We start from the raw sequence: 12157 nt of genomic DNA, 5'->3' as shown, positions 1-12157 counted from the left end.
ACTAGGCTCTACCAGGCTGTCTCTGGCCCTGTGCTGTGGCCTCCTGGCCTGTGGCCCTCCTCTCTGGCTCCAGCCCTTGGGCGAGGCCCCCCGGTTCTCCCCCCTCTCCTGCCGACCTCCACCATTCGCCCCTCCTCGCCACGGCCGTCCTCCCCCCCCCGCCCCCCGCCCCCACCCACACCCTTCCTCCCCCTCCCATCACCACCATCACCCCCCACACCACCACTCTCCCCATCATCACCATCATCCCCACCCCTCTCACCACCAGTCCCCTCCTCCCACCTCCCCCTCCTCCCCTGTGGTCACCATGACGACCACCCCCACTGCTCGTGAACACCTCCTGGTGGTGAGGAGGCGCAACCCCCCACATGCGCTACACCATCAGCCCCGAAAGCCTGCGCTCCCTCTCAGCCCAGGGCGGCGATGGGGTGGGCCCAAGGGGTCACGGGGGGGAAAGGTCAGCTGGTGAAAGGTCAGGGGTCGGAGGTCATGGAGAGGGTCATGGCGGCGGGCTACAAAGGGCCAATAGCGACACGGACCTGGTGACCTCGGAGAGCAGGTCATCGCTGACAGCGTCGACGTACGAGTTCACGATGGGGCGGGGCCAAAACCTGGTCATCAACTGGGACATCAAGGAGGAAGTGGACGCCACGGACTGGATCGGACTCTACCACATCGGTGAGACACGGGGGGAGGTCTAGACCATCTTCATGGGAAGAAGGGGGAGGGGTTTTCCTTTATGATCCCATTCCCAGAAAGTGGGAAATTAATTTAGCTACCTTCACATTTTAAAAACACACAAATCAATCATAGAACAAGATCCTCAATGGAGACCAAGGATACATGTTTAGAACAGAGCAGCAGAGGATGTACAGTAGAGGGCTTCAGTACTGTAGGAATCACATGGCCATGTGGAAATGACTTCTAGCAGCTGAGATATCCAGTGTCAAGGTTAAGGGAATGAAGCTTAATACTGATGGACTGGAGCTGAGGGAGAGAGGAAGAGAGGGGGGGAGAGAGGGTGGAAGACAGAGGGGGGGGGGAGAGGGTGGAAGAGAGAGGGGGGGAGAGAGGGTGGAAGAGAGAGGGGGGAGAGAGGGGGGAATGAGAGGGGGGAAGAGAGAGGGGAGGGAGGGAGGTAGAAAGAGAGGGAGGAAGAGAGAGGGGGAGAAGGGGGAGGGAGGGAGGAAGGAAGAGAGGGGGGAAGAGAGAGGGGGGAGAGAGGGGAAGAGAGAGGGGGAGAGGGAGGGAGATAGGAGTGGAGGGAGGGGAGTTAGAAATGAGAGGGAGGAAGAGAGGGGGGAAGAGAGGGGGAGGAAGAGAGGGAGGGAGGATGGGGTAGCGAGGTGAAAGCACTACGTCAGGATCACCTGAGAGTATAAGAGCATTGTATCATACTGCCCTCCTCCTCTCCTCTCCTCCCTCTCCTCTCCTCTCCTCTCCTCTCCTCTCCCTCTCCTCCCTCTCCTCTCCTCCATCCTCTCCTCTCCTCTCCTCTCCTCTCCTCTTCCCTCTCCTCTCCTCTTCCCTCTCTCTCTCCGTCCTCTCCCTCCTCTCCTCTCCTCTCCTCTCCTCTTCCCCTCCTCTCCTCTTCCCGTCCTCTCCTCTCCTCCTCTCCCGTCGCCTCCTCTCCTCTCCTTTTCTCCTCCTCTCCCGTCGCCCTCCCCTCCTCTCCTCTTCCCCTCCTCCTCTCCTCCTCACATCGCTGTCTCTTTCCTTTTCTCACCCTGACGGTGAAGTTTAATTACTTATCCCTGGTGCTGTGTGTGTGTCTTCAAATCATATCAAATCAAATGTCATTTGTCACATGCACCGAATACAACAGGTGTAGACCATACAGTGAAATGCTTACTTACAAGCCCTTAACCAACAATGCAGTTTTAAGAAAAATAACTGTTAATTAAAAAATAGATAAGTTAAAAAAATCATAATAATTAAAGAGCAGCAGTAAAATAAAAGAACAGTAGTGAGGCTATATATACAGGGGGTACCGGTACAGAGTCAATGTGCTGGGGCACAGGTTAGTCGAGGTAATTGAGGTAATATGTACATGTAGGTAGAGTTAAAGTGACTATGCATTGATAATTAACAGAGTAGCAGCAGCGTAAAAGAGGGGGTGGGTGGGGACAGTGCAAATAGTCCAGGTAGCCATTTGATTAGCTGTTCAGGAGTCTTATGGCTTGGGGGTACAAACTGTTAAGAAGCCTTTTGGACCTAGACTTGGTGCTCCGGTACCGTTTGCCGTGCGGTAGCAGAGAGAACAGTCTATGACTAGGGTGGCTGGAGTCTTTGGCCATTTTTAGGGCCTTCCTCTGACACTGCCTGGTATAGAGGTCCTGGATGGCAGGAAGCTTGGCCCCAGTGATGTACTGGGCCGTACGCACTACCCTCTATAGTGCCTTGCGGTCAGAGGCCGAGCAATTGCCATAACAGGCGGTGATGCAACCGGTCAGGATGCTCTCGATGGTGCAGCTGTATAACTTTTGGAGGATCTGAGGACCCATGCCAAATCTTTTCAGTCTCCTGAGGGGGAATAGGCTTTGTCGTGCCCTCTTCACGACTGTCTTGGTGTGTTTGGACCATGATAGTTTGTTGGTGATGTGGACACCAAGGAACTTGAAGCTCTCAACCTGCTCCACTACAGCCCCGTCGATGAGAATGGGGGCGTGCTCGGTCCTCCTTTTCCTGTAGTCCACCTGGGGGTGGCCCATCAGGAAGTCCAGGATCCAGTTGTAGAGGGAGGTGTTTAGTCCCAGGGTCCTTAGCTTAGTGATGAGCTTTGAGGGCACTATGGTGTGCGTGTGTGAGTGTGTTTTGGGGGCACTACGTGATGAGCAGTGAGAAAAGTGCATGTGATGAATACACTGGACCACAGCCAGGCAGGCTGAGGTCATCGCAATAGCAAAGTGTTAAAGTGTCTGTGTGTCCTCTGCTGGAAAACTTTGTGGTTGTGAGCATATTGTGTGTGTACTAGCTATATGGGGTGAACTAGTCAGCACTCTGCACCTTCTGGATCTCTGCCTGGACTTCTGGACATCCTGGAGAGTAGTGAGTAGTGGTCTTCTGAATCTCTGCCTGGACTTCTGGACATCCTGGAGAGTAGTGATTAGTGGTCTTCTGAATCTCTGCCTGGACTTCTGGACATCCTGGAGAGTAGTGAGTCAGCTTCAGTTCTTTAATTATGTTGTCATTATCATCAACCTGCTATCAGACCACACTTACTACCGGGGAGACACACACACACACACACACACACACACACACACACACACACACACACACACACACACACACACACACACACACACACACACACACACATACACATACACATACACATACACACATACATATATATTCTGTACACTAAAGTGTCAGCAGCAGCCAGTAGAGAGAGTGGTGGCCAGTGAAAGGCGATCCATCCACTCTCTACACCAGGTTATGTGTGTGGAGGTATTGACCGGGGCAGGGGAAAGACCTAAGATGTGTCCTCCAGAGAAATGCATCATTCTGGGCCTGGCCATGGGCCATCCATCCCCGCCCTGGAGCCAACACGGCTCCATTACCGGCACCTACCGTCTGCCCTGCCCTGCCTCCCCCCTCTTCCCCCTCCATCACCCCATCCCCTCTCTTCCTCCCCTCCATCACCCCATCCCCCTCTCCTCCATCCCCTCTCTTCCTCCCCTCCATCCCCCTCTCCTCCATCACCCCATCCCCCTCTCTTCCTCTCCTCCATCCCCATCCCCCCCCTTCCCCCTTCCCCCCTCCATCACCCCATCCCCCTCTCTTCCTCTCCTCCATCACCCCATCCCCCATCCCCCTCTCCTCCATCCCCATCTCCCTCTCTTCCCCTCATCACCCCTTCCCCCTCTCTTCCTCTCCTCCATCCCCATCTCCCTCTCTTCCTCCCCTCCATCACCCCTTCCCCCTCTCTTCCTCTCCTCCATCCCCATCCCCCTCTCTTCCTCTCCTCCATCCCCATCTCCCTCTCTTCCTCTCCTCTATCCCCATCTCCCTCTCTTCCTCCCCTCCATCACCCCATCCCCCTCTCTTCCTCTCCTCCATCCCCATCCCCCTCTCTTCCTCTCCTCCATCCCCATCCCCCTCTCTTCCTCTCCTCCATCTCCCTCTCTTCCTCCCCTCCATCACCCCTTCCCCCTCTCTTCCTCTCCTCCATCCCCATCCCCCTCTCTTCCTCTCCTCCATCCCCATCCCCCTCTCTTCCTCTCCTCCATCCCCTTCCCCCTCTCTTCCTCTCCTCCATCCCCATCCCCCTCTCTTCCTCTCCTCCATCCCCATCCCCCTCTCTTCCTCTCCTCCATCCCCATCGCCCTCTCTTCCTCTCCTCCATCCCATCTCCCTCTCTTCCTCTCCTCCATCCCCTTCCCCCTCTCTTCCTCTCCTCCATCCCATCTCCCTCTCTTCCTCTCCACAATCCCATCTCCCTCTCTTCCTCTCCTCCATCCCCATCCCCCTCTCTTCCTCTCCTCTATCCCATCTCCCTCTCTTCCTCTCCTCCATCCCCTTCCCCCTCTCTTCCTCTCCTCCATCCCATCTCCCTCTCTTCCTCTCCACAATCCCATCTCCCTCTCTTCCTCTCCTCCATCCCCATCCCCCTCTCTTCCTCTCCTCCATCCCATCTCCCTCTCTTCCTCTCCTCCATCCCCTTCCCCCTCTCGTCCTCTCCTCCATCACCCCATCCCCTCTCTTCCTCTCCTCCTTTTCCACCTCTCCCTTGTTGAGCCTGAGGAGAAACCATAGGGTTTCCGTGTAACGGCATGGCACAAGTTACTTATTGTGACATCACCTGGGTTATTCATGAAATAAGCAGCCTCTGGGGAGGTAGAGTCATCATAGTGTTGGTGTGTCATCACAGTGGTCTCTGACTTGTGGTCAGACTCTCTCAGGTGGAGCAAACTTAAACCTGCACCTTTTTTCAATGCTGAATTGAATGTCATTTAGAAAGGTGTCATAATGTATTTGTTTTTCAGAAAACATCCTTTCTGAATTTAAAAGTAATCTAAGAAGTAATCATCTAGTTTTTCTAAAGTATCTGTAATCGGATTACAATAATTTTGCTGGTTAATGTAATTCATTACAGTTTTTTGTAATCTGATTACATGTACTCTCCAACCCTGTCTGTGTGTGTGTCTGTGTGTGACTTGTGACTGCTGTCACTTGCCACCCAGGCCTGGCTCTTGTCCAGACGTTATTGATTGTGACATGGTGTGAGTTGAGTTATGGCTCTGAGGGGAGACTTGGTGATAACACAGGAGACATATTCATCATGGTCATCTCTCTGTCACACACTGTCTGAGCGACAGATACACTACTACACACACCACAAACACACAAACACACGCGCATGCACGCATCTCTGTCCCACACTGTCTGAGTGACACATGGACTATGTCAGACGTTTGTCATCCTACACAGCTCAAAGACAACAGGAAAGTGACCATAGTGTCTGTAACAGATACTGTTACACTAGGTTACAGCATCAGCATCAGCTACTGTTACACTAGGTTACAGCATCAGCTACCATTACACTAGGTTACAGCATCAGCTACCGTTACACTAGGTTACAGCATCAGCTACCGTTACACTAGGTTACAGCATCAGCTACCATTACACTAAGTTACAGCATCAGCTACCATTACACTAGGTTACAGCATCAGCTACTGTTACACTAGGTTACAGCATCAGATACCGTTACACTAGGTTACAGCATCAGCTACTGTTACACTAGGTTACAGCATCAGCTACCGTTACACTAGATTACAGCATCAGCTACCGTTACACTAGATTACAGCATCAGCTACCGTTACACTAGATTACAGCATCAGCTACTGTTACACTAGGTTACTGCATCAGCTACCGTTACACTAGGTTACAGCATCAGCTACCATTACACTAGGTTACAGCATCAGCTACCGTTACACTAGGTTACTGCATCAGCTACCGTTACACTAGGTTACAGCATCAGCTACCGTTACACTAGGTTACAGCATCAGCTACCGTTACACTAGGTTACAGCATCAGCTACCATTACACTTGGTTATAGCATCACCTACTGTTACACTAGATTACAGCATCAGCTACTGTTACACTAGATTACAGCATCAGCTACTGTTACACTAGGTTACAGCATCAACTACTGTTACACTAGGTTACAGTATCAGCTACCGTTACACTAGGTTACAGCATCAGCTACTGTTACACTAGGTTACAGCATCAGCTACCATTACACTTGGTTATAGCATCACCTACTGTTACACTAGATTACAGCATCAGCTACTGTTACACTAGATTACAGCATCAGCTACTGTTACACTAGGTTACAGCATCAACTACTGTTACACTAGGTTACAGTATCAGCTACCGTTACACTAGGTTACAGCATCAGCTACCGTTACACTAGGTTACAGCATCAGCTACCATTACACTAAGTTACAGCATCAGCTACCATTAGGTTACAGCATCAGCTACTGTTACACTAGGTTACAGCATCAGATACCGTTACACTAGGTTACAGCATCAGCTACTGTTACACTAGGTTACAGCATCAGCTACCATTACACTAGATTATAGCATCAGCTACCGTTACACTAGATTACAACATCAGCTACCGTTACACTAGATTACAGCATCAGCTACTGTTACACTAGGTTACTGCATCAGCTACCGTTACAGCATCAGCTACCATTACACTAGGTTACAGCATCAGCTACCGTTACACTAGGTTACTGCATCAGCTACCGTTACACTAGGTTACAGCATCAGCTACCGTTACACTAGGTTACAGCATCAGCTACCGTTACACTAGGTTACAGCATCAGCTACCATTACACTTGGTTATAGCATCACCTACTGTTACACTAGATTACAGCATCAGCTACTGTTACACTAGATTACAGCATCAGCTACTGTTACACTAGGTTACAGCATCAACTACTGTTACACTAGGTTACAGTATCAGCTACCGTTACACTAAATTACAGCATCAGCTACCGTTACACTAGGTTACAGCATCACCTACCGTTACACTAGATTACAGCATCAGCTACCGTTACACTAGGTTACAGCATCAGCTACTGTTACACTAGATTACAGCATCAGCTACCGTTACACTAGGTTACAGCATCAGCTACCGTTACACTACACTAGGTTACAGCATCAACTACTGTTACACTAGGTTACAGCATCAGCTACCGTTACACTAGGTTACAGCATCAACTACCGTTACACTAGATTACAGCATCAGCTACCGTTACACTAGGTTACAGCATCAGCTACCGTTACACTAGGTTACAGCGTCAGCTACCATTACACTAGATTACAGCATCAGATACTGTTACACTAGGTTACAGCATCAGCTACCGTTACACTAGGTTACAGCATCAGCTACTGTTACACTAGGTTACAGCATCAGCTACCGTTACACTAGGTTACAGCATCAGCTACCGTTACACTAGGTTACAGCATCAGATACTGTTACACTAGGTTACAGCATCAGATACCGTTACACTAGGTTACAGCATCAGATACCGTTACACTAGGTTACAGCATCAGCTACCGTTACACTAGGTTACAGCATCAGCTACCGTTACACTAGATTACAGCATCAGCTACCGTTACACTAGATTACAGCATCAGCTACCGTTACACTAAATTACAGCATCAGCTACCGTTACACTAGATTACTGCATCTAGTGTATGGGTCAGTTGTGTTATGGCCTATGTCATCACTGTTACAGCCTATGTCAGTGATGCGACTGTGTGTGTCCCCTCCCCAGATGAGACGTGTCCTGCCAACGTGTGGGACTCTAAGAACCGCGGGGTGAACGGCACCCAGAGAGGACAGATCATCTGGATGCTGGAGCCTGGGCCTTACTTCATGGAGCGTGAGTATAGTGTGTGTGTTAATGTTTATGAAGGACTGTTTATGTGTGTTCAGGATGATTAGAACAATATAACTATTTTTCTTCGGTGTGTTTTGCTTCCTCAGCTGAGACTAAGATCAGCTTTAAGTACTACCATGGAGTGAGTGGTGCCTTGAGAGCAACAACCCCCTGCATCACCGTCAAGAACCCAGGAGTTCCTGTGAGTACTGTGTGTGTGTGTGTGTGTGTGTGTGTTTGTGTGTGTGTGTGTGTGTTTATGTTCATGAAGGAGTGGTTATGTATCAAGTAACTGTATAAAATATGGTGTAACTGTATCAAGGTCAAGCTTATCTGGTTGTTTAGAGAGAGAGAGAGAGAGAGAGAGAGAGGTGTGTGTGTGTGTATGTGTATACTGTGTATGTGTGTGTGTGTGTGTGTGTGTGTGTACAGTGGGGAGAATAAGTATTTGATACACTGCCGATTTTGCAGGTTTTCCTACTTACAAAGCATGTAGAGGTCTGTAATTTTTATCATAGGTACACTTCAACTGTGAGAGACGGAATCAGTTGGACTATATTAGATATCACTCTGAATGTGGCAGTTGGACTATATTAGATATCACTCTGAATGTGGCAGTTGGACTATATTAGATATCAATCTGAATGTGGCAGTTGGACTATATTAGATATCACTCTGAATGTGGCAGAGTGACTATATTAGATATCACTCTGAATGTGGCAGTTGGACTATATTATATAAATCTGAATGTGGCAGTTGGACTACATTAGTTTGAATAGATAAAGCAGGTATACATTTCCTGTCTCAATCTATCTTGCTCCATCTCCATCTTTTTCTCTCCTTTCCTCTCTCCCTTCCTCCCCCCCCTCTCTCCACCCCCTCCATCCCTCCCCCTCTCTCTCTCTCCCTCCACCCCCCCTCCATTCTACTCTCCACTCCTCTCTCTCCCCCCTGCCCCCTGCCCCCTCTCTCTCTCTCCTCTACCCCCTCTCCCTCCCTCCCTCCCTTTCCCCCTTCTCCTTCTCCCTCCACCCCTCGCCCTCCCTCCCTCAGTAATACCAGCTGGGACAAATTAATTTGATATGAAATTCAGAGCGTTAATCCTCCAATCGGAGGGAGCGTCTGGCAGGCAGCCATGTTGGTTTTATGACAGGATCTGACAGATGACCAGATGCCCAGTCCACCTGATCTGCTCTACATCTCTACAGTCCTACATCTCTCACTCTGACCCACCTATATATCACTCTCCAACAGATCTCAGTGTTACACTGTGCTGTACTGCTCTGTGTTAAACTGGATATTGTGTTAAATTATATATTTTCCAGTCTTGACCCTCAACCATACGTCTCATGTCTGTGGTATTATACTATCCTATACTAACTGCTCATCTCTCATTGGTTGAGTTCCCATCACAGCTCATCTCCCATTGGTTGTTTCCTTGCCAGGTTAGAGCTGAGGGTCAAGCTGAGGGCCAATCAGTGACAGAGAACTGTCGGAAACTCGTCAGCTTCACTTTATCAGGTCAGTTTTTGTTGATTGGTAGCTTGTCTCACTCAACTCTGGTCTGGTGTGATCTGCACTGCCTCCCTGTGGTTGAGATGTGTTACTGCACATTACCTCCAGTTAGGCACTCCATGACCTGAGTTACCTACCTACCCCTGGTATACATTATGAAGTTGTGCTTTCTCTGTAGATATCCTAATGTGTTTAAAATAGATGTATTATTTCATTATTCTGTGTATGTGGTATAAGTCCACAGCGCTAATATGTGTATCTGTGTAGATATCCATGAGCTTTATATATTTACAGTATATTTACGGGATATATGGGATGTGTTTCTTTCTCTATAGATATCCGTGCATTGGGTCTGAAGAAGGGGATGTTCTTTAACCCTGACCCCTACCTGAAGATGTCCATCCACCCTGGGAAGAGGAGTGGCTTCCCCACCTTCACACACCACGGACAGGAGAGACGCTCCGCCATCATATCTAACACGACCAACCCTGTCTGGCCCGGAGAGGTCTCTCTCTCTCTCACTCTCACTCTCACTCACACACACACACACACACACACACACACACACACACACTGTAAAATAATGCTTTACAATTCTCTTTCTCTCTCTGTCAGAAGTACACGTTTGTGGCTCTGATGACAGATGTCTTGGAGATCGAGGTAAAGGATAAGTTTTCTAAAAGCCGACCAATCATCAAGCGCTTCCTGGGTCAGCTGACCATCCCAGTGCAGAGGCTGCTAGAGAGGCCAAATGCAGAGTGAGTCAACTGGAAACCACTCCCACACTCAGAGAAACATATTCAGGCCTCCCGAGTGGTGCAGCGGTCTAAGGCACTGCTTGAGGCGCCACTACAGCCCCGGGTTCGATCCCAGGCGGTGTCACAGCTGGCTGTGACCAGGAGACCCATGAGGCGGCGCCCAGCGTCGTCCGGGTTAGGGGAGGGTTTGGCCGGCCAGGATGTCCTTGTCCCATCGCACCCTAGCGACTCCTTGTGCCGGGCCGGGCGCCTGCAAGCTGACTTCGGTCGCCAGTGGGACGGTGTTTCCTCCGACACATTGGTGCGGCTGGCTTCCGGGTTAAGCAGGCAGTGTGTCAAGAAGCAGTGCGGCTTGGCAGGGTCATATTTCGGAGGACGCATGGCTCTCGAGTCCGTACGGGAGTTGCAGCGATGGGTCAAGACTGTAACTACCAATTGGATATCACGAAATTGGGGAGAAAAAGGGTTAAAAGTAAAAATAAATAAAAAGAGATACATATTCAATCAATAGTAATCTTTGTAACTATTTAAATAACCATGTATTGGTCATATTGACCTACAACTGAGTCTGAATGGTTTGTAATGTGTGTTCATGTCCACAGGGACCAGCCGCTAAGCTACACCCTGTGTCGTCGTCTGCCCACGGACCATGTGAGCGGCCAGCTGCAGTTCAGAGTGGACATGACCTCTGGACATGACGGTAAGGACATGACCTCTGGACATGACGGTAAGGACATGACCTCTGGACATGACGGTAAGGACATGACGGTGAGGACATGACCTCTGGACATGACGGTGAGGACATGACCTCTGGACATGACGGTGAGGACATGACCTCTGGACATGACGGTGAGGACATGACCTCTGGACATGACGGTGAGGACATGGGAGAGGGCATGAGTAATAAAGTAATAACATCTGTTTAGGAGAGAGGCTTTGTGTTGATCCGCTTATGTAAGACTGATTATATATATTTGGATAAAAGTGTCTGCTAAATGGCATACTATATATATTACTTTTGAATGTCACACACCCATCAATCAAATGTTGTGTATGAGTTTTGAAGGAAAATCTATGTTTTCTCCCTCCCTGACAGAGGGCTCTCCTGATGCCATGGGTTCCATCTTGGGTTTGTCAGTGAACGGGGACCCTGGGAGCCCCTCTGACGATGAAGACCTCCCCCACCCTTCCTCCAGGGCCCGGGGCCCTTCTCCTACGGGGTCCGACTCCTCTCTGCTCAACGGAGAGGTCCACAGGGTTGGAGACGATGTCTGGAGTGACGCCCGGGGGGCGGTGGGCGAGCTACACGTCCTAGGTAAAAGTCCTAAAGCTATGTTGTCTTTACTGTTAGTATGTTAACCTCAACTGTCAACTGTCATACTGTTAGTATGTTTAATGTAACTGTCATACTGTTAGTATGTTTAATGTAACTGTCATACTGTTAGTATGTTTAATTCAACTGTGATACTGTTAGTATGTTTAACTCAACTGTCATACAGTTAGTATGTTTAATGTTACTGTCATACTGTTAGTATGTTTCATGTAACTGTCATACTGTTAGTATGTTTAATTCAACTGTCATACTGTTAGTATGTTTAACTCAACTGTCATACAGTTAGTATGTTTAACTCAACTGTCATACTGTTAGTATGTTTAATGTAACTGTCATACTGTTAGTATGTTTAATGTAACTGTCATACTGTTAGTATGTTTCATGTAACTGTCATACTGTTAGTATGTTTAATGTAACTGTCATACTGTTAGTATGTTTAATGTAACTGTCATACTGTTAGTATGTTTAATGTAACTGTCATACTGTTAGTATGTTTAATGTAACTGTCATACTGTTAGTAGGTTTAATGTAACTGTCATACTGTTAGTATGTTTAATGTAACTGTCATACTGTTAGTATGTTTCATGTAACTGTCATACTGTTAGTATGTTTCATGTAACTGTCATACTGTTAGTATGTTTCATGTAACT

The 12157-nt window shown here is 48.7% G+C and overlaps 1 pseudogene across 1 annotated transcript in view; it reads left to right on the top strand.

Moving 5' to 3' along the window:
- The first annotated feature begins 307 nt into the window (after window positions 1–307).
- LOC311114531 (E3 ubiquitin-protein ligase HECW2-like) overlaps window positions 308–12157 on the top strand; it is a 32603-nt pseudogene continuing 20753 nt past the window's right edge. Inside the window, exons 1-8 of the transcript in view lie at window positions 308–678; window positions 7797–7904; window positions 8009–8103; window positions 9347–9422; window positions 9752–9921; window positions 10032–10174; window positions 10777–10874; window positions 11271–11489. The product of the transcript in view is annotated as an E3 ubiquitin-protein ligase HECW2-like (transcript). The remainder of the gene's footprint in view (window positions 679–7796; window positions 7905–8008; window positions 8104–9346; window positions 9423–9751; window positions 9922–10031; window positions 10175–10776; window positions 10875–11270; window positions 11490–12157) is intronic.

This window comes from Coregonus lavaretus, assembly GCF_964263955.1.
Source record: "Coregonus lavaretus genome assembly, contig: HAP1_SCAFFOLD_591, whole genome shotgun sequence".
In the NCBI taxonomy this organism is placed as follows: domain Eukaryota; kingdom Metazoa; phylum Chordata; class Actinopteri; order Salmoniformes; family Salmonidae; genus Coregonus; species Coregonus lavaretus.
The sequence above is the reverse complement of the archived record's forward strand: the minus strand, read 5'-3'. Positions and strand labels throughout refer to the sequence as shown.